The sequence below is a fragment of the Schistocerca americana genome, unplaced genomic scaffold (genome assembly GCF_021461395.2).
Source record: "Schistocerca americana isolate TAMUIC-IGC-003095 unplaced genomic scaffold, iqSchAmer2.1 HiC_scaffold_54, whole genome shotgun sequence".
NCBI classification, from domain to species: Eukaryota; Metazoa; Arthropoda; class Insecta; order Orthoptera; family Acrididae; genus Schistocerca; species Schistocerca americana.
The window spans coordinates 1,983,122-2,001,672 of record NW_025726280.1 but is presented as its reverse complement, the minus strand read 5'-3'; the positions used below and the strand labels follow the sequence as shown (position 1 = coordinate 2,001,672).

Sequence of the window (18,551 nt, the reverse complement as noted above, 5' to 3'; positions counted from 1 at the left end):
TCAGTGGACTGTTCTTCCTCATGCACCCTACAGCCCCGATCTCGCACCGTCGGATTTCCATATGTTTGGCCCAATGAAGGACGCAATCCGTGGGAGGCACTATGCGGATGATGAAGAAGTTATTGATGCAGTACGACGTTGGCTCCGACATCGACCAGTGGAATGGTACCGTGCAGGCATACAGGCCCTCATTTCAAGGTGGCGTAAGGCCGTAGCATTGAATGGAGATTACGTTGAAAAATAGTGTTGTGTAGCTAAAAGATTGCGGAGTAACCTGGTGTATTTCAATGCTGAATAAAACAACCCCTGTTTCAGAAAAAAAATGTGTTGCATTACTTATTGAACTGCCCTCGTACTGTGCTGGATCTCAGGTGCAGATGTAAATCCACTCTAATAGTAGGTGCAGGAGATCATAGCACATGGTGGATAGGTTACACAACATGTAAGGTGTCCTTACCCAGAAAACCCATACTTCTTTGAAATTTAGAAAAGTGTACAACAAACCCTAAGAAGATCCATGTATAATTAAGCAAAAAGGTTGATGGAAAGGTCGTCTCAATAACAGTTGATTCACCAACGTAAAACCTTCGCTAGGTATAAGACACCTTTTATTTGCCTTTTACAACAGAAAATGAGTTACTGCAGATTTATTCTAGCCCCCAACATCATAGGCATTCTGGCAGATGACTAAGTTAAATTTCAAAATAACTGAAAAAGTTATTTCTAGCCAGCTCTGAACCCAATGTGTATTGCTCCTAGGACTTGCCTGTATCATGGGCATGTTCTGTAAGATACACTACAAGCTTACAACAACATTTCGTTGCCAATAACCTTCAATTATTACTAGTCACAAGTTTACACAGTCATTTTACATTCTTATTTAAAGATTTCTTATACAATTGGTTAAATATACATATAATGCATAATATAAACAAACACAGGCACAAAAGTTTTATAACTGAGTAAGTCTCTTAACCAGTTCATAGTTCATAGTTGATATTACCAAATGCAGTTCACTGAGATCACCAGGAAAGTTTATAATAAATGTTCTTCGATCATATGTTGACAAGTCACTTTCACACAGTACGTGGACTACACCACCGGATTAACAAATTAGAATAATAATTCTAAAGTTTGTACTGCTCAAAATGGAGATACCTTTAAATTTTCATATCTTCACGGCTGCTGATATGTCGGACACTTCCATTTTATGTAACTCACATTTTCTTAGTGCTAAATGCCTAGCTGCAGTAAATGACAGTTCTGGGGTCAGATGAGGAACTTGAGTAACCAACGAAGTGGTCCACACTCCCGAGAATGGCATGTACTGTTCATAGAACTGTTCCTCTAATGATGGAAGTCTGCAGACACCTACAGCGTACAGTCAGCCTCTACATTAACAAATCCCCACGACACTTGCCTGAGTAAGCACACACCGTGAGGGGCCTGCGATCGCAGTGCCGCCGACAGTGGCTCATCGGACAAGTCGGTCAGACTCGGACTGTAGAGCTGAGAGCTTTTTCGTGTAGCTTCTGAAAATAAAAACATTTAGTTTAGAGAGTGTACAGTGCCTTCAAACATGCAATTTGGTATAGTAGGAAAGGGAAGAGAAGGAAAAATAGTAGAAAAACATGGACAGGGAAAGGTATGAAAAAGAAATGTGCCTGATAAACCAGATGTTAGCAGTGATTTTATGTCCTGTGCAAAATTTTAAGATTTACTAAGAGGGTATCAGTTCTTTCGGACATGTCCGAAAGAACAGATACCATCGGTGACCGTGCACCTCATTAGAATGAAATTACAATGAAATGAACACCCTTAGCTGCTTACAGGCGTTGACATACATCAACGGGAACAGATGAAAATGTGTGCCCCGACGAATGTAGTGCGGGACAATACGTTGAGAATGTGGGTTTCGCGGGAGGCGTGCCAGAGATAAATCCCTGCAGTCGCGCTATCCTCTGTGTCCTCGGTGACTCAGATGGACAGAGCATCTGCCATGTAAGCAGGAGATCCCGGGTTCAGGTCCCGGTCGGGGCACACATTTTCATCTGTCCCCGTTGACGTATGTCAATGCCTGTAAGCAGCTAAGGGTGTTCATTTCATTGTAATCTGGTTTAAGAATCGTCTAAGAAGGTTGTATATGTGCAAGAGACCTGGAGACAATGGCAAGTTTCAGATTGATTGTACAGGGTGATCCGTCTAAGACGTCATAAGAGTATTGCATTATATTTATTAAGTTAGTGAATAAATCTCCAAGCGATTTTCTGCAATGTACATGAAAATGGGGCGAGTTAACAATGAATGACCATGCTTTGTGAGGCAAGCTGTCAGCACCTAGTTCACAGTGCAAACAGCAGATGTCAGAAGCACATTGTATAACCTACAGAGGTGACAACAGTCAACACACGCTGAGTGTGCTACCTTGTAAGTGAAAATGGTTGTTACACCGCAACAACGTAGTCAATGTGGCATGTGGCCTAAAAAATTTTCGAGTGTTGTAGAGACCCAGGGAGTTTTCAGGTGTCGGTGCAGTGTTATCAACCCATTCTTTCTTGTGGAGGAGACTGTTTGTGCTCTCAATTACCTGGAAATAATTGACCAGTATCTCATTTATCAATTACAGAAAGATGGGATACTGGACATCGATGTCTATCAACAGGATGGTGCTCCAGCACACTTGGATGTCATTGTGTGAGGACAATTAAACCAGATATTCAGATATTCAACGATCGCCAGTGTGGGTTTGGTAGACCCCTCCCACAGCCTTTAATATTCCGGCCTAACATCAACATTATTTCCATAAAAACAGCAGAATCTGACTGACCTACAGAGTCATGTTACAGTAGCCTTTTATCAAATCACTCCAGGAATGCTGCACACCCCCGAGGCACAATATGTGCCCCATTTGCAGTGACTGACATGTTGAGAGCTAATGTGCTGTGTGACAAATTTCAGACACAAAGTCCAGCCTCCCATCCACATGTATGTGCTGCTAATAAGCAACAAGTTTGCACACTTTCTTGTATATAGTGCTTTACTTTTCCAACATCTCAAATGTGTCACCTAACATAATGGTAAGACACAAGATTTTGGAACCACATTTATACTGTAAGACATTTCCAGGGACAGATGTGAGCTCTGACCACAATTTATTTTTTATGAACTGTAGATTAAAACTCAATAAATCACAAAATGATAGGAAATTATGGAGATGGAACCTGGATAAGTTGAAAGAACCGAAGATTACTGAGAGTTTCAAAGGGAGAATTAGGCAACCTTTGACTGAAACAGCAGAAAATGAATGGGTAGCTTTGACAGATGAAATAGTCAAGGCAGCAGGGGATCAAATAGGCAAACAACGAAGGGCTAATAGGATCCTTGGATAACACAGCAGACACTGAATTTAAATGATGAAAGGAGAAAACATAAAATGCAGCAAATGAACTGGGTGCAATGGAATACAGATGTCTAAAGAATGAGATTGACAGAAAGTGCTAAACGACTAAGCAGGAATGGCTAGAGGACAATGCAAGCCGTTATAAGCCTGCATAACTGAGGGAAAGATAGATGCCACCTATAGGAAAATTAAAGAGACCTTTGGCAAAAAGAGAAGCAGCTCTCTGAATATCGAGAGCTCAGAAGGAAAAGCAGTACTAAACAAAGAAAGGAAAGCTGAAAGGTGGAGCCAATACATAGACGAGTTCTACAAAGGAAATGAACTTTAATACAGTATTGTAGAAAGGGAAGGGGATGCTGATGAAGATGGGGTGGGAGACATTATACTGCGGGAAGACTGACAGAGCACTGAAAGAACTAAGGCGAAACAAGGCCCCTGGAGTAGACAACATTCTGTCAGAACCGCTGATAGCTTTGGGAGACCCAGCCACAACAAAACTATTCCATCTGGCATGCATGATGTGTGAGACAGGCGAAATACCCTCAGACTTCATGAAGAATGTAATAATTCCAATTGCGAATAAAGCAGGTGCTGACAGGTGTGGATGTTACCAAACTATCAGGCTACTAAGTCATAGTTGCAAAATACTAACAAAAATTATTTACAGAAGAATGAAAAACTGGTAGATGCCTACCTTGGGGAAAATCAATTTGATTTCCAGAAAAATGTAGGGACAGGCAAGGCAATACTGACCCTGTGACTTATCTTAAAAGACTGCATAAGGAAAGGCAAACTTACACTTATATGATTTGTAAACCTACAGAAAGTTTTTGACATTGCTGACTGGAATACACTCTTTTAAATTCTGAAAGAAGCAAGGGTAAAATACAGGAAGTGAAATGCTATTCAGAATTTCTACAGGAACCAAATGGCAGTTATAAGAGTCATGGAGCACAAAAGGGAACCACTGGTTGGGAAGGGAGTGAGACAGGGTTGTGGCCTATACCCTATCATTTGGACTGTATGATGAACATGCAGTACAGGAAACCAAAGAAAAATTTTCTGAACAAATTAAAGTTTCGGGAAAATAAATAAAAATTTTGAGGTTTGGTGATAAGAACTTAAAAAATAAAAATAAAATAAGGTGATTTACTGTTTAATTGTGTTCTAGAAAAAACTGTAAGGATCTGAAATTCGGAGCTAAACAAATTACAAAATTGAACCAATGAATCTGGGAAGGAAAACAAATGGAATTAAGGTAAACTGCTCGGCTTTTGTGGATGATTTTGCAATACTTTCAGAAAACCTGACAAAAGCTGTTCTTCAGAGAAACCTTCTGGAATAAATAGCAAACAGAACTGGTTTCAAAATTTCAGCTGGAAAAAAACAAAATTCATGACAAGTATAAAAAATGTGCCAAAATTCACAGCAAAACAAATAGGTAAAATAGAGCGAGTAAATAAATATACATATCTTGGGAGACTATTCAACAGAATGGACTACAAAAATCTGCAATAGATGTAAGGATTAACAAAATGGAAAGAGCATAGGGTTTGACCAAAAATATTTACAACAAGAAATGTATATCTAGAAAAACAAAACTAAAGCCCCACACCACACTGGTTCGACCAGAATGTTTATATGGATCTTAATGCCTAAAAATGAACTATAAGATGGACAGATTAGAGGTTCTCAAAAGAAGGATTATTAGAAAAATAACAACTGCAATAAAAACTGCAGATGGTTGGAATATAAGAAGTAATGAGGAGATCTACAAAAATATAAAGAAAATATATGAAGTAATGGCCACACAAAGATTAACCTTTTTTGGACACCTCTACTGAATGGATGGAAATAAACTAACAAAGCAAATACTGCTATATTTCTGAAAGAAGAAATCGACAATAGCATGGATTACAGTAGTAAGGAAAGATCTAGAAAGAAACAACATTAAAGAACCAGAAATAGCAGAAAGAAACTGTTTTAAAAATAAAATACTAAATTTGGGAGGCATTCAAAGCAGAAGAAATAAAATATGGGGAACAACATGGACAGAAGAAATGAAGAGACTTTATGGAGAGAAAATGAGGGAATACTGGAAAAATAGAAAATAACAAAGGAAGATGAGGAACTGAAGTTGTTAACATGATCCTAGTTGGTCAATACGATTAAAAAAAGTTTCAGTGCACAAAATAGCTATGGTCATAAGCGCCCATTTGTGACTTAGTGAAGGATAAAACAGGAATTGAAATCAGCATCAATGGGAGCGAAACTTAATGAGGAGGAAAACTAAAAAAACAGAAGGAAATCTTAGGAAAGTGCTATTGAAGAGGGGGTTGTTTTCCCCAAAAAGAGTTTCAAATGACCAATGTCATCTCACTCACACTTATAAACTCAAGGACACGATCAGCTGAGCACGAGTCATCTGCTAAAATGAAAGATATATCGGGAAACAGCTGTAAACGGGCACAAAGCGGTTTAAAATAGGGGCACTGAAGTAACAGGTGTCTCACCATCCACGACTGAGAGCAGTGGGGACAAAGCAGAGGAGGAGCGCCACTTAAAAGATCTCAATGGCTAAAAAGACAATGCCCAATCCAGAGTCAAGTTAAAGTTACCTCCTCCCAACAACAGGGCCAGACGGAAGAGGTCAAAGCACAGGGAAGAGGTTTTATGACCCACAATTTATTATCCTGAAGTGCAGACCAATGAGTGTGCCATAAAAGAGTAACACAACAACATAAAATGCTCTGTAGACCAGCAAACGGAACCGTGCAAACGGCGGGCTGAGGAATACAGAGAGCAACCTTCGCCACTATATGGGCTGCCTCTTTCCACATATACCAACATGCCCTGGGATCCAGAGGAATGCCACAGAGATTCCCCCCAAGTGGAGCATATGGAGGCAGGCCTGAATCTGGTGGACCAGAGGGTGGACAGGATAAAGAGCTTGGAGATTGAGAAGAGAGTTCAGCGAATACTAGCATATAATATACTGTATCCGCTGACGGTAACAGATGTATTGGACAGCACGGAGAACAGCAGTAAAAACTGAACACTGGTCAGGAAACTGAAATTTAATAGGGGTGTCGTCAATAATATAGGCTTTCCTGACACCAAAGGTGGTCTTGGAGCCGTCAGTGTAAATAAATGTGGCATCCTCCATTTGTGTGCATAGAGCAGCTAATGCCCAACGATAAACTACGGGAGGGGTACTATCCTTGGGAAGCTGACAAAGGTCACAGAGAAGGCATGTCCAGGGGTGGGGCCAAGGTGGCAGCGTACTCCTATTTGTCAGGAAGGTTTTAGGAAATTGGAAGGAAAGTGAATGTAGCAGTTGACGGAAGTGGACGCCTGGTGGCAGCAGAGAGGAAGGGTTGCCTGCATACCCTAAATTCAAGGAGGCATCGGGGGGGGGGGGGGGGGGGGGGGGGAAACACGGGTCAGATTAGCAGACATGGAAGACAGATGACTATCAAAATGACTCAGACAGCTCACTGATCGGACAGCGGAGGTTCAGCAGTTTCAGCGTAAAGGCTCTCCATGGGGCTGGTGTAAAAAGCTCCAGATGCTAAATGCAATCCACGGTGGTGGACAGAGTCGAGACACTGAAGAATAGACGGCTGTGCAGGGGAGTAAACTATGCTTCCATGGTCCAATTTTGAGCACAGTAAGGCGCAGCATAGGCGGAGGAGGATCACTCTGTCCGTTGCCCAGGAGCAGAGCACAGAGGGTGTTGAGGGATCGCAGATAGCGAGCCAAAAGATATGAAATGTGGGAAGACCAGCACAGTTTTCTGTCAAACATACGTCCCAAAAAATTTGCGACATCTGTGAATGGAAGGTCAACAGGGCCTAGATGTAAAGATGGCAGATAAAACTCCATACCACACCAAAAATTTACACAGACAGTCTTACTGGGAGAAAATTGGAAACTGGTTTTGATGCTCCACGAATGGAGGCAATTGAGGCATCCTTGATGACGTCATTCAAGAAGGCTGGTCTGTTGAGAGGTGTAGTAGACTGCAAAGTCATCGAGAAAGAGGAAGCCCGATACATCGGAAAGTAGACAATCCATAATTGGATTTGTGGTGATGGCAAACAGTACAACACTTAGCACGGAGCCCTGGGGCACCCCTTTTTCTTGAGAGAAAGTGCGGGATAGAGTAGTGTTCACCTGCACCTCAAATGTGTGCTCTGTCATAAATTCACGGATGAAACGGAGTAGCCGACCTTGAAAGCCCCAAGAGAAGAGCGTGCAGAGGATGCCTGTCCTCCAACAGGTGTCGTATGCCTTCTCCGTATCAAAAAATATAGCTATCGTTTGGTGTTTGCTGAGAAAATTGTTCATGATATAAGTGGACAGAGCAACAAGATGGTCAACTGTCGAACGATGCTTTCAGAAACCGCATCGGGCTGTTGTTAAAAGATTTTGGGACCACAGCCACCAGCCTAAATGGCTATTTACCATATGCTCCAAAACCTTACAAACACTACTCGTGAAAGAGATTGGGCGATAGTTGGAGGGGAGATGTTTGTCCTTTCCAGGTTTCGGAACAGGTATGACAATAGCTTCCCGCTATTTTCTGGGAAAGGTACTGTCAACACAAAAGTTGATTATGAAGGCGAAGGAGGTTGCACAGACAAGGGTATGATAGATGCAGCAACATGTGGACGTGGATACCATCTGCTCCCAGAGCAGAAGAGCGAGAGGAGGAGAATGCACGTCTGAGTTCCCGCATAGAAAGAACGGCATTATACCTTTCACGATATTGAGAGGAAAAAGCAAGAGGTCGCTGGTCGCTCTTCCGCAACCCATTTCTTCAGGAGAAAGGCTGGTGGGTAATTCAAAGAGCTCAAAATTTCAGCAAAGTGTTGACCAATGACTTAGAGATTGCGACTGGGTACACTAAGGTATCCTGCATGACAGTTAGCCCAGAGGTTGGGGGAAAACTGGAAGTGACGGATATCTGTCGGATTGACTCCAAACAATTGATGAGGGAGTGAAGGTATTAAATGAGCTGCTAAAGAAATTCCAGCTTGCCTTCTTGCAGTCGTATATGATGTGAAGGCATCGTGCACGTAACTGCTTATAGCAGATACAGTTGGCCAACGTAGGATGATGGCGGCAAACACGAAGAGCATGTCTCCACTCGCGTATCGCGTCATGGCACACCTCGTTCCACCGAGGAACTGGGGGGCACTGGGGCAAAGGGGAACTACGAGGTATCGAACATTCTGTGGCTGTAAGAAAAACTTCTGTAACACGAGTGACCTGATAATCGATGCTAGGAAATTGACGGTCATCAAATGTTGCTAGATAGGAGAAAAGCATCCAATCGGCTTAAGAAAACTTCCAGTGTCTTGGGCGCATGGATGGCAATTGTGGCTGTAATCGAAGGACACATGGAAAATGGTCACTCGAGTATTTATTGGCAAGAGGGAAACATTCAAAGTGCCAAGCTAGCTGAACAGTACTGACCGAAAGGTCCAAATGAGTAGGTTGACATGGAGGCACACAAAAATGTAGGTTCCCCAGCGTTGAGGCAAACAACATCCACTTGGTGGAAGAGGTCAATCAACAGGGAGACTCTCGGACAAGGACGCAGAGGTCCACAAAGTAGGTGGTGGGGATTGAAGTCCCCAACAAGCAAATAGGGGGGCAGAAGCTGACGAAGAAGATGAGGGAGACCAGCTCTTGCCATTGGTGTGGACGATGGAATGTATACAGCACAAAGAGAGAAGGTGTATCCAGAAAGGGAAAGATGGACAGCAACAGTTTGGAAGGAACATGGAGAAGAGTCACGAGTCCTCCATATGCTGGAGTGCCATCAACAGAGGGGAGATCAAATCAGATTCACTTAAAATGAGGAAAAACAATGTGATCGCGGGGACGCAGCTTTGTTTCCTGATGACAGAAGATGACCGGCGAGTAGGATCGTAAGAGGATCGACAATTCATCCCAACTGGCTCGAATGCCACGGATATTCCAATGGATAATGGACATCGGGTGGACAGAAAAGGGAAGAATGTGACCAAGGTTGCCATCAACTCAACGACTGCTCAGAGCCAGTGACCGACAGCGTGGAACAGCATTCAGCCGAAGGCAGAAGATCCCGATCCATAGGTTGTTCGGCAGCAGCTGCTGCCACCAGCAATCGGCCGGTTGATCGGCCGCCAGCAGTGCGCCTGGGCCACACAGAAGACGGCCAATCGCGGTGACCGCCAGGTGGTGCTGTAGATGAGACACGCCGTGGCGGAGAAGGAGAGGAACTGGGTTTCTAATTAGCCTTCTTGGAAACAGGACGTTGAGATGAGGGAGGGATCGACGGTTGTGAAGTCGGGGTACGTAAAAAATCTTCACGAGTAGGCTCTTTTTTGGAAGTCTGGGTGTCTGATTTTGGGGCTCGTGATTTAGCAGAGCCCGATGAAGGGCGAGCCATAGAGTGGGGAGGTTGAAGGGGTGATCTTTGCGCTGGCCGATCTGATGACCGTGGCATTAAAGGTGAGATCACAAGTCTGCGTGGCCGCCTCCTTTGTTGGCCGAGGAGAGGCAAGGACAGTGCTGTATTTACCTGCGTGAGGCACAGTGGGCTTTCGACTGGCGAATAACTTTCGAGCAGCAAAGATCGACACCTTTTCCTTCACTCTGATTTCCTGAAATAACCGTTTGTCTTTGAAAATGGGGCAATCTATAGAGGAAGCAGCATGGTCGCCCATACAGTTGATGCAATAAGGGGATGGAGGTGGACAAGCACCCTCATGGGCATCCCTGCCACAGGTTACACGTTTGGCCATATTGGAACATGACTGGCTGGTGTGATTAAACCTCTGACACCGATAGCAATGCATAGGGTCGGGGATGGTAAACATGAACTGAAAATATCCTGCTTTAATGTTCAATGGAAGTTGAACTCTGTCAAACATCAAAAAGAGAGTGCGGATCGGCACCAATTCCTTCTCAACCCTTTTCGTGACTCATTGTACGGCCATTACTCGCTGATCAGACAGGTAATTTTTAATGTTCTCATTTGATAATCCGTTGTGTGATCTTGTATAAACCACACCACGTGATGAGCTTAAAGTACGGTGCGCTCCCGCCTGGATAGGGGAGGTGTGTAGCAGCGTAGTTTGAAGCAATTTATGTGCCTGGAGGGCACTATCTGCTTCTAGCAACAAAGTGCCATTTCGTATCCAGGAACATGACTTTACAGGACCTGCAATTGCATTGACACCTTTCTGAATAATGAAAGGGTCGACTGTCGAGAAGTCTCGACCTTCGTCAGACTGAGAAATGACTAGGAACTTTGGCACTGACAGAAGAATTGTCTGTGGCTGAGACTCGTCTAGCTTTCTCTTGTGGGCAGAAGTTTTAGAATTAGAAGAAACCATTGCAAAAGTATCCACCACGATTACTGGCGTCTCTGATGGCATTCTCCTTCCTAGTGGGAGCCCTCTCTGAGGGCACTCCCGCCTTAGGTGATTGTGTACACCTCAGGCCACACCTCCCGAGAAACGGACGGAAGGACCGATCGGCACGTTCGGAAAGTACCAACTCGGGTAACCGCCCCTCCTCGGGCCTGGCCTTTACCAGGGGGTACGTACGTGTCCTACTTGTCTATCTGGGGTGGGGAATTACCCGTTACCCCGTCACCGGCTACGCGTGGGTTGGTCTTAAGACAGGCACAGGGAGGAAAGAAAGAAAAAGAAAGTAGAGAAGAATTCTCAAGCGCTGCAGCTGAGAAGAAGGGAAAGAGAAGAATCGAGAAAAGAGAAGGGCAAAGTAAGGGCAGATATGTTACATTGTAGAGATAAAAGAAGAGAAATCACTTCATTCGTTCACAAGTGTCCATCTCTGGATGTAGGCGCAAAACAGACTCCCAAAGAGAAGGAGAAGGGGAAGGGGAAGGGGAAGGGGAAGGGGAAGGGAAAAGGTGGGAGGGGGGGAGGAGGAGGATCGGGGACAGGAAGGGATGTGGAAAGGGAAGGCACGCAACCCAGAAAGGAAAGAGAGTTGCACGAGCTCGGGGTCACGTGCCCACCATGCACAAAAGAGTTGTGGACGACAAGAAATTTGTGGCACAGTGTAACGAAAGGAATGGATCAGTTGATAGGACACATCCAGAGGCATTGTGGCAAATACAATTTGTTAATGGAGGGAAGTGGGGGGGGGGGGGGGGGGGGGGGGGGAGTAAAAATTGTACAGGTAGTGCATGTCACGAACACAGTAAGCAGGTTCAAATTGATGTAGCTGCAGTATTTATACATAGATTAAGAGGTCTGCGCATGATTGGCTAGTATCAAACCAGCTACATCAAACCATCCTTTGGACTGAAGGCCACAAAGTATGCCTACATTTAAAATACAACATAATAAAGAGTCACAAAAAAAGAAATGAATGTAAGTCTCACAAAAGGGCACCAGGTAACAGATTTTTCATTACAGATTCAAGTGCATACAGTGGTTAAATAGCAAAAGAGGCAACCTACAACTTAAATGTTCTGCATCGTTTGGTAAAAGCAACCACCCAATTCTGAAGTTTTCCTCTGGCAAATGAAGAATGTAAATTTTAAGTGTGCATTGTATCTGACTTCTTTTACTCTTGGTCTTTAGAAGTGTGTTGCCTTGACAACACATTTATGTACAATTCTCCAATACTGTTATTTTCGCAGTTAAGAATGTCAACGGAGAGTGCGTGGAATAAAAATTAACATTCACTGGTAGCAAATATATTTCCCTTATAATGCAACAGGACTTTAATGTTAAAGGTTCAAGCAACTAACTGTGGCTCCTCGTTTGTGCATTTCAAACAAAACCGATAAGATAAAAACACAAATTACTTTTTGATACTGAGTAGCACATTAGCCATCTATTAAGAAATTACACCTCAATCTAAATAGCTACACAATGTGGACAATCTGTATACAGTAGGCCTACATGGTTCTTTAATGTGTTGTTAGCACAGTTAAGTGCTCCTTAACAGCTCCATTGCTAAACAGAGATATACAATCTGCCAACAGCAGCATGCAACTCAAGAGCCTGAAGTATACTGTAAGTGCACTTTAGGCCAACAGTTCAAATGTAGGTAGCATTACACATTATATGAACTACTCACCATCATCCTCAATTTATGACTTCAACTTCAGTCACTGCACAAGCATCCATTTTCATTTTCACTCTTTTCCAACTTAACCTTTTTTGCGGTAACTTTCATCTGACATCTGTGATCCTGCCTCTTCAGCCTTTATTTCTTTCTGTTATTTGAAGATGTCTCCATTTTCCACAATTTTGTCTTGGAATCCACCAGTTTCTTACATTTCAGGGGAGGTAATGCTGACAGGCTCGGGTTTCTTTTCCGTCCTCTCAAAAGGTTCTTCTGCCATTCTGTTTACAGCTGTCGCTAAATGCCTTATCGTGCAAAAATACAAACAACGGTAACACCAAAAATTCTGAAAACCAGTTTACTTACATACACATCTCAACACTACCTTTGATGATGAAGCCCTTCACTATCTGTGTCAGTTCCAAACACTAACATTTAGTCCAGTCAATGAAGGAAATTAGGGGAAAAGTCACGTAGTCACAAAGTTTTACACAGTTCTAGGATATATTGTCACAAACATTGTACTAAAAACCCTGACCTGTGGAGTGTGAGCATTGGTGTGGGGGTAGGTTTAAAGGTAATTTTTTATTTTTGTTCTTGAATGACTCAAAAACAACGGATCCTGGGGAAATTCTTCCCCAATACAAAATTAACCTGCATTCACTTCCCTGCCAAAAAAGGTTCTAGTCACTTTTTCTCTAGGACTAATAGTTTGCAGAGGATGAAAAAAATTGCAAATTACGGCACTAAAAATATTGTTCCAATGGTAAAAAATTAATGTACTTCCCTCCTTCCTAGGTAAGCAAACTGAAGGTTAAGCAGGTGATCCCCCTCGCTACATCACAAGAAGCAACTACAGGGTACATCACAAAGTTCTCCGTCCACAATACGCCACACGAATCGCTGGTGACACAGCGTGCAGATGTCCACGGGGAGGGTTTATTTTGCACAAAATGAGTTAACACTATACAGAATGCAGATACAAGTTACTAACAACACTAATGCAGGGAATGTACATGAACTGGACGTATGTAAATCTCTGCACAATGTTCTACACTGCAAGAGGAGAAACTGATTCTTAGTGATCCGTTACGGGAAAGGCAGCTTCCCCCACCACAGGTGCTGCTCCCCAGCATTTCCTGTCCATTTGTATTATGCAAATGGACAGAATAGCTTCACTGAACTCATGTTTACACAGTGGAGTTATTTTCAGTTTACTGGGTACTTATTTGCAGTTGTTGAGTGCGCTACTCATATCATGTAAAAAAGTTCAACAGCTGGAACTGTCAATTGTCTACCACGCTGAAGAAACTCTTCCAAATAGGACACACTGTCAATATGTACAGGACATCATAGATTTCATTGTCACAAGCTGGAATACTTTTCACAGCACGAGGGTTATCAAATGCATCACCCTGCCTCAGTTCTCCAAAAATACGATGAGGCTCAGAGGCTTAATCCACTGCAACAAAAGTAGGTCACCAAGACTATAACAGTTGTTCAGATATTTCAACATAAGTCAAGCAATGCGTTACAGCAGATAACTGTTATAGACTTCAATATTAACAGTCACATTCCATCAGACATAGCCACACCTATCTCGGAAGATGTACTGTGGATGTGCGTTAAGTGGTTCCACTCGGTGCAGCCCACTCGCAAATGCAGCAATTCATGAATTATGAATGGAAAATATTTATGCAGTCTACCTGTAACACAATTAATGGGAGAGAAGTGCAGTAACATTTTTAGTCATCCATTAATTCACCACCAAGTGCCTAAAACACAATTACACGGTTTTACAATACACAGCAGCAGGGTGCCACTTTTTACAGTCCAGTCCCTTTCCCACCAACACCACATAAGTAACTGACAACATAATAGCTCACTTAACACCTTCAAATAAATAGGCCTACTCCCTTTCCAAACAGGAAATAACTTCACTATATAAACACAAGTTCTGGTTATCACTGTTAGCATTCAACCGCGATTCTTATACATATATTTTAACAACGCGTTTCAAGAGACAATGCTCTCATCATCATATCTTGAAATGCGTTGTTAAAATATATGTATAAGAATCACGGTTGAATGTTAACAGTGATAACCAGTATAACGAAAACTGCTACCTCGACTCCATAATGGATTATATTAAACACAAGTTCATCAAAGCTATTTTGTCTATCAGCAAAAGATAAGTGGACACGAAACACAGGGCAGTTACAGCCTGTCTGTAAACAGAGAAGTGAGCAGTACTCACAATGGTGGAAGTGATCTTTCTTAGAAGAACACTACGTCTTCTGAACAGAACCATAAAGAACCAATTTCTCCTGTAGCAGTGTAGCACAGTATGCAGAGATTAAAGTAGATTCTGTTCATATTCATTACCTGTATTAGTGTTATTAGTACCTTATATTCGCATTCCATGTAGTGTTAATGCACGTTGTGCAAACTAAACCCTCCTCGAGCGTGTCTGTGCACTGTGTCGGCAGTGATTCATATAGTGCACTACAGAGGGGCCATATAAGTTTGTGATATACTCTGTAGTTGCTTCTTGTGACGCAGTGGACGAGATAGAGTGGAGAATCACCAGCTCCACCTTCAGATCTGTAGACCTATGGAGGTGGGAAGTGCACAAACACAGTGCAGTGATCTACCTTCACTCACACTCTACTCCACACACCTCCCACAGCCCAGCCTGTTTCACCCCTGGAACACAATTTATCCATTAGTATGCCTCTACTGCAGTTAGATATGGTACACAATTTAATAGTTGTTTTTAACCCGTTCCAAATTATTGGTCCAAGAGGAAGAAAAGTACAGACCCTTTTTGTAGGAAATTGAATGTAGTGTAATTTTGCACTGGAGAACAATTTCGCCAGAAGCCGAGGTTTTCGATTCGTTGGAGAAAAAGTAACACACAGGTAATGAATATGAAGGAAGGTGATCTGGAAATCTAAAAGTATGTATCTAAAAAAAGGAAATTGACAAATCAAATAACAAAATGAAAACCATATGGAAATATGTTAAAAGCGAGACAGGGAAAAGCCTGTCTGCCAAAGAAGTGATTAGCTTAAGAACTGGGAGCCTTTCGGTGGATGCTCCCGAAATGGTGGCTAATATCTTTAACAATCATTTCCTAACAGTCACCAACCAAATGGGATGCCAGGGTTCTGTAAAGAATGCTACAGAATACTTGCATAACACCTTAACTAACAAAATAGATGAGAAGCATCTTCGAAAAACTACAGTGATAGAATTAGAAAAAATGATTGTCTTTAAAATGTAAAAATTCTGCTGGAGTTGACAACACTTCCAGCAAGTTACTGAAATATTGTTGTAAAGAAATAAGTACAGTCCTCTGCCATATTAGTAATACATCATTGGAAGAAGGTGTTTTTCCCAACAGGCTAAAATATGGGCTTATAAGACCAATTTATAAAAAGGGAGAAAAGACTGAGGCTACAAACTATCAACCAATTTCATTACTCTCAGTTTTCTCCAAGGTACTAGAGAAATTGATGCTTAGCAGAATGGTTGAGCATCTTAGTAAATATAATATCCTCAGCAGTAGCCAGTTTGGCTTTTGGAAAGGGGTATCAACCGTGGATGCAATACATGCCTTTGTTGACAATGTTATGGAAGCCATAAATAATAATATGATGACGGTTGGAATATTTTGTGACCTGTCAAAAGCTTTTGACAGTTTAAGTCACCATATTCTCTTGAGTAAAGCCAAGACCCTAGGAATGGGTGGAACCGTAGGCACGTGGCTTGAATCCTATCTGTGTGGTAGAAAGCAGAAAGTAATCGTGGAAGGACTGCATGGTGGCCAGGTATCTTCAGAATGGGGCTCCATTACTGCAGGAGTACCTCAAGGCTCAGTACTGGGCCCACTGCTCGTTCTAATATTTATAAATAACTTAGCACTATGTACAGAATATGGGAATATACTCATGTTTGCTGACGACACCATGTTATCAGTTAATAATCTCTCAGGGAATATGTCAAATGAGGCTGCAAATAAAGCTTTTGCAGATTTGACAAACTGGTTTGAAACCAGTGGCCTTACAGTCAACCTAAAAATGACAAATTACATTCACTTCTCTTCTAACACAAATGTTACTAATGAAATGAACCTAAAAATGGGTGAGCACGAGATTTTGAAGGTTGAGTCCTCCAAATTCTTGGATCTGCATATAGATAGCAAAGTGGCACCACCATATTCAAGATCTGTGCAAAAGGCTAAGCTCAGCAACATTTGCCTTAAAAATAATTTCAGACACTAGGGAAATGAGCACAATAAAAACCGCATATTTTAGCTATTTTCACCAACTTATGGCCTATGGTATAATATTTTGGGAAAATCAACCAATAGCAAAAAAATGTTCCATGCACAGAAGCGAGCAATCAGAATTATGTGTGGAGTACACCCTAGGCACTCGTGCAGGGATCTGTTTAGAGCTCTACAAATCCTTACAACACCTGCCCAATATATTTTTTCCCTGATGTGCTTTGTTTCAAAAAATAGCATCTTATTCAAAATCATACCACAGTTATAACACCCAAAGAAAACTGGATATCCACTATGAGCTAAAAACGAAAAACATGGTCCAGAAGGGGGTTTTATACAGTGGCACCCCAACGTTTAAAGAAAATCTGAAGCAGTTCCTTTTAGATGAGTCTTGTTACAGTATTGATGAATTTCTTAGCAAAATCTCTTGTTTGTGCTTAAAACTTACTGTGTGACCTTTACAATTGATTAATCATACTCTGTAAGTACAGTGTAACTTAATACAATACCCAAATTTATGTATGTCTGTATATGACGCCTGTATAACTTAAGAACAATACCCAAATTTATGTATGACTGTATATTCTTTCAGATGTCTTGTATCTTAACTAATATTAAGGGTATACGGTAAACTTCACAGTTTCTTTAATCTAATGATAAGATCAATGTATATGTGCACAAAACAATAATCTGTAAAAACGTTGACTCGTTCTATATCCAGGGATATGTTCCCATATGGATCTATGGAACACGAAATAAATAAATAAATCCACATCCACCCCAACGCTCACACCGCACCGGCCACGATTTTTTGTGTTCAACACACTACCTCCTAGCACTGTGCAACAATATGCGAATGCAAGATTTTTTGCCTTCACTTTGCTTGTGGATGGCTTAACGACGGGCGACAGTTAAAGGAACGCGATGTCATCACTAGCCCTGTGCAGGAGGGGGAATAACTGCCAGTAAGCGGAAATAAAAATGAGTAGACTGGCTGATTCACTCTGCAGTACATGATTGATAGCTTTTCAGGTGAGAATACTTCTGAACATATTACTTCTTGTTATGCATGGTTAAGGTCAATATATGGTCTGTAACTAAATTTAAGAATTACTAATATATTTTATGTAAAGGGTATGTAACATGATAATGCTCACAATGGCAGTTATCCGCTGATATCGGATGTTACAAACTTCAGTGATAAGGCCTCATTTGTAATAATCGGCAAAGTCCGAAACTACCTTCTGCTAGAGTGAAAATTGATAAATTTCAAATGCTTTCAGCATTATTGTCCTGACAATGGAGTGTGAGAAAACATTTGAATACTAGCATTGCCAACACGATAAATGAACACACATGATGTATGTACTATACGATATTTCTATATAAATTGCTTAGCAACTCATGTTTGAATACCGATTAATTGAATTATTGTGTGCGTAGTTGACATGCTTTACAGAACTTTTTTCAAAAAGAAAGGTTTGCAAAGCGGTGTTTCACTTTCTAACTCTCGCTCTGTTTCTCCGATAATATTGTATATACTATTCGTTACTGTCAAGCTGTGTTTACTAACTACTAAGGCAACTCACAGTTGCGGGATGTGGTGTGCATAACAAATTATCTTGTACGTTATTTGTTGAACCTCGCTATTTCTGCAACTATAACAAATATAGTACTCGCTCAAATTGCGGTGCTGCTGATGTACTGAAAATGGTCAACAACATGTTCCTGTAACATGCATAACTTTGTAACTGTAAT

The 18,551-nt window shown here is 41.8% G+C and overlaps 1 long non-coding RNA gene across 1 annotated transcript; it reads right to left on the bottom strand.

Moving 5' to 3' along the window:
* Positions 1–1,477: 1,477 nt before the first annotated feature.
* On the bottom strand, positions 1,478–18,088 carry LOC124586122. Its single transcript, XR_006975041.1, has 3 exons — positions 17,951–18,088; positions 12,515–12,807; positions 1,478–1,532 (listed from the first exon to the last, which is right to left on the bottom strand). It is a non-coding gene; the product is annotated as an uncharacterized LOC124586122 (long non-coding RNA).
* Between the last annotated feature and the right edge of the window lie 463 nt (positions 18,089–18,551).